General features: G+C 52.0%; 1 pseudogene across 1 annotated transcript; it reads left to right on the forward strand.

Moving 5' to 3' along the window:
- Positions 1 to 158: 158 nt before the first annotated feature.
- On the forward strand, positions 159 to 764 carry LOC108540053 (60S ribosomal protein L19 pseudogene; annotated as a pseudogene). The gene has a single exon (XR_001888572.1). The product of XR_001888572.1 is annotated as a 60S ribosomal protein L19 pseudogene (transcript).
- The last annotated feature ends 3,816 nt before the right edge of the window (positions 765 to 4,580 follow it).

A 4,580-nucleotide genomic window follows, 5' to 3' on the forward strand; every position in this document is an offset into this window, starting at 1 on the left:
GGCGGGCGCCTGTAGTCCCAGCTACTCGGGAGGCTGAGGCAGGAGAATGGCGGGAACCCGGGAGGCGGAGCTTGCAGTGAGCTGAGATCCGGCCACTGCACTCCAGCCTGGGCGACAGAGCGAGATTCCGTCTCAAAAAAAAGAAAAAAAAAAAAAAAAGAAGGTGTGGTTAGACCCCAGTGAGACTAATGAAACCAGCAATACCAACTCTCCTCAGCAGATCCGAAAGCTGATCAATGATGGGCTGATCATCCGCAAGCGTGTGACGGTCCATTCCCGGGCGCAATGCCGGAAAAATACGGTGGCCTGCCGGAAGGACAGGCACATGGGCATAGGTAAGCGGAAGGGTACAGCCAATATCCGAATGCCAGAGAAGGTCACGTGGATGAGGAGAATGAGGATTCTGCGCCTGCTGCTCAGAAGATACCATGAGTCTAAGAAGATTGATCGCTACATGTATCACAGCCTGTACCTGAAGGTGAAGGGGAATGTGTTCAAAAACAAGCGTATTCTCATGGAACACATCCACAAGCAGAAGGCAGACAAGGCCCGCAAGAAGCTCCTGGCTGACCAGGCTGAGACCCGCAGGCCTAAGACCAAGGACGCACGCAAGCACTGTGAAGAGCGCCTCCAGGCCAAGAAGGAGATCATCAAGACTTTGTCCAAGGAGGAAGAGACCAAGAAATAAAAGCTCCCCCTTTGTCTGTACATACTGGCATCCGTGATTACATAGATCAGCCATTAAAATAAAACAAGCCTTAAAAAAAAAATTAGCTGGTCATGGTGGCATGCGCCTGTAATCCCAGCTACTCGGGAGACTGAGGCAGGAGAATCGCTGAAACCGGGAGGCAGACGTTGCAGGGAGCAGAGATCGCACTCCAGCCTGGGGGACAAAGCCAGACTCTGTCTCAAAAAAAAAAGGGGGGGGCAGGTGCGGTGGCTCACGCATGTAATCCCAGCACATTGGGAGGCTGAAGTGGATGGATCATGAGGTCAAGAGTTCAAGACCACCCTGGCCAAGATGGTGAAACCTGTCTCTAGTAAAAATACAAAAAAATTAACCGGGCGTGGTGGTGGGGGTCTGTCATCCCAACTACTCAGGAGGCTGAGGCAGAGAATTGAACTTGGGAGGCGGAGGTTGCAGTCAGCCAAGATCACACCACTGTACTCCAGCCTGGGCGTCAAAGCAAGACTCTGTCTCAAAAAAAAAAAAAAAAAAGAAAGAAAGAAAAAGAAAAAAGAGTCTGGGAGCTTCAGGAGTTCAAGGCTGCAATGAGCTCTGATCATGCCAGCCTGAGCAACGAGGGAGACCTTGTTCCTAAAAAAAAAAAAAAAAAGAACTTGGGAGGTTTAGAGAATAGAGAAGTGTGTAACCTATGCTACAGCTTAAACAATGGTCTCAATAAATCAAAAAATAAATTCTACAAGTCCAAAAATAATCATAAAAAATACTTTGTGTTTATTTGTGGAATGGAGTTAAATGCTACCATTAGTACGCACAGGCTAAGGGCGGACTTGAAGGTCTCCCAGGAAATTTGATAATCACGCCGGCGGACACGTTTCCCACTCTCCACCAGGGGGCGGTGCGGCGCACTCCCCGCCTCTTGAGACAAACGGGCATGCATATTAATTCAACAAACCTGAAATCATGAGAACCTACTGTGTACGGGGCCTCCTTCTAGTTTCCCGATCTGTGAAATGGGAATTAGAATGTCCCTGCCGCCATGGAGCTCACTTTCTCCAGAAGACAGGCAACAAACAGCTAAACGAAGGAATAGGTAGAGACCAGGCGAGGCGGTTCAGGCCTGTAGTCCCAGCACTTCGGGAGGCTGAGGCCAGAAGATCGCTTGAGGCCAGGAATTCGAGACCAGCCTGGGTAACATAATGAGACCCCCCATCTCTACAAAAAAATTTAAAATTAGCCAGGTGTGATGGTGTGCACCTGTGCTTCCAGGTACTTGGGAGGCTGGGGAAGGAGGATCATTTGAGCCCAGAAGTTGGACACCTGGGCAACATAGTAAGACCCCCTCTCTAAATAATAATGATAATAAATAAAATTTTAAAAAATTTTTTAAAAAGCCCGGGCGCGGTGGCTCAAGCCTGTAATCCCAGCACTTTGGGAGGCCAAGACGGGTGGATCACTAGGTCAGGAGATCGAAACCATCCGGTTAACACGGTGAAACCCCGTCTCTACTAAAAAATACAAAAAACTAGCCGGGCGTGCACCACCACACCCAGCTACTTTTTGTATTTTTGGTAGAGATGGGGTTTCACCATATTGGGCAGGCTGGCCTCAAACTCCTGGCCGCAAATGATCCTTCTGCATCGGCCTCCCAAAGTGCTGGAATTACGGATGTGAGCCACCGCGCCCAGCTGCAAATAGCACTTTTTCAAAGACATCATCCCTCAACACTCCTGACGGCCCTTCCCTGCTTCCTTTTGCTACTTGAAGTTTCACTTTGTATTGTAACTGTGTCCTTGATTGTCTATGTGCCACAGACCAGAGTGTCAGTCCCATGAAGGCAGGATTTGTATCCGTTTTGCTCACAGCTGTATCCCCATTGCCTACAACTGCACCAGTGCCTGGCACAGGGGAGACAGTTGTAATTGCTGAGTGAATGGATATAAGAATAAATGAAGCCGGGCGCGGTGGCTCACGCTTATAATCCCAGCACTTTGGGAGGCCGAGGCGGGTGGATCACAAGGTCAAGAGATCGACACCATCCTGGCCAACATGGTGAAACCCCGTTTCTACTACAAATACAAAAATTAGCCGGGCATGGTGGTGGGCGGCTGTAGTCCCAGCTACTCAGGAGGCTGAGGCAGGAGAATGGCTTGAACCCGGGAGGCGGAGGTTGCAGTGAGCCGAGATCGCCCCACTGCACTCCAGCCTGGGCGACAGGGCAAGACTCCGTTTCTATAGATAGATAGATATAGATATAGATATAGATATAGATATAGATATAGATATAGATATAGATGTATGTATATTCCATCTCCCCTGGTGGTTGTGAGGATGAATTGGGTTTGGATTTGCAGGCTTCCTGAGGTAGCGACATCGTCTGATGCAAAGGTGGGCTTTTTGCGCGGCGCCTGTGCTTCCGCCTTCTGCCGCTCGGGGGCAGCAGGCGCCCGGCGGATTCGCCCGCGCGGCCGCACCGGGAAAGGAGCGGGGGCAAGTCCTCAGGAGGAAGCTGATGAAATCCTGGCCAACTTGCAGTGAGCTCATCCCGCCCGGGCGCCTCCGGAAGCCACGGGGCCGCCCGGCCTCCGCCTGGCCCGAGCGATAAAGCTCTTGTGCCGAACCAGGGCGGGAAGTCCTTCCTGAAGTCTGCCCTGCGTGGGGCCTGCTGCCAGAAGCCTGGGCCGGAGGGGAGGGGAGAGGACAAAGTAGCGAATGGTCCCCTGGCTGTCTTAGAAGGATGAAAAGTGAATTCTGAGCCTGGCTGTGGGAGTAAGAAAAAGGACACTGGGGGAGGGAGAGCGGGGCGGAAGAGACAGAGACAAGAGATGGGAGAGACGACGGGAAGAAGAGGCAAAGGTGGGGAGACTGAGGCAGAGAAGGAAGAGAGAGAGACAGAATCAAGGAGGGAGAGCTGAGAAAGTCAGATGGAGCGACAGAGACAGGGATGGGGAGACAGAGACAGGGAGAGACAGAGATGGCAGAGACAAGAAGAGACAGAGATAGAGAGAGACAAAGATGGAGGAGACAGGGAGCTACAGAGGTGGCGGAGACAGAGACAGGGAGAGACAGAGATGATGGAGACATAGGGAGAGACAGAGACAGGGAGGAACAGAGATGAAGGAGACAGGGAGAGATAGAGATGATAGAGACAGAGATGGCAGAGACAGAGAGGGAGATAGGGAGAGACAGAGATGGTAGAGACAGAGACAGGGAGAGACAGAGGTGTAGGAGACAGATAGGGAGAGACAGATGGCAGAGACAGGGAGAGACAGATGGCAGAGATAGAGACAGAGATGATGGAGACAGATGGCGGAGACAGAGGTGGCAGAGAGGGAGACAGGGAGAGACAGAGATAGGCAGAGACAAGAAGAGACAGAGATAGAGAGAGACAAAGATGGAGGAGACAGGGAGAGATAGAGATGGCAGAGACAGTGATGGGGAGAGACAGAGATGGTGGAGACAGCGAGAGACAGAGATGGCAGAGACAGAGATGGAAACAGACAGTGGTGGCGGAGACAGAGATGGGGAGAGACAGTGGTGGCAGAGACAGAGACAGGGAGAAATGAGAGAGTCAGGAAGAGACAGAAGTGGCAGAGACAGAGACTGGAAGAGACAGATGGCGGAGACAGAGACGGGGAGAGACAGCAGTGGTGGAGACAGATGGGAGAGACAGATGGAAGAAACAGAGATGGGACATGGGAGACAGAGACAAAGGCAGAAGAGATCTACAGGGAGACAGAGACGGGAGAGATAAACATGGGAAAGAGAGAGACAGAGAGACCTAGGAGTGGCAGACATGGGGGAGTCAGGAGCGAGGCAGAGGTGAGGCAGATGGAGTCAAAGTAGGGGTTCAGAGGTGCCGAGCTGGAGGTAGGGGAGACGGGGCGAGGGGGCC

Source organism: Rhinopithecus bieti, unplaced genomic scaffold (genome assembly GCF_001698545.2).
Source record: "Rhinopithecus bieti isolate Rb0 unplaced genomic scaffold, ASM169854v2 scaffold_574, whole genome shotgun sequence".
Classification (NCBI taxonomy): domain Eukaryota; kingdom Metazoa; phylum Chordata; class Mammalia; order Primates; family Cercopithecidae; genus Rhinopithecus; species Rhinopithecus bieti.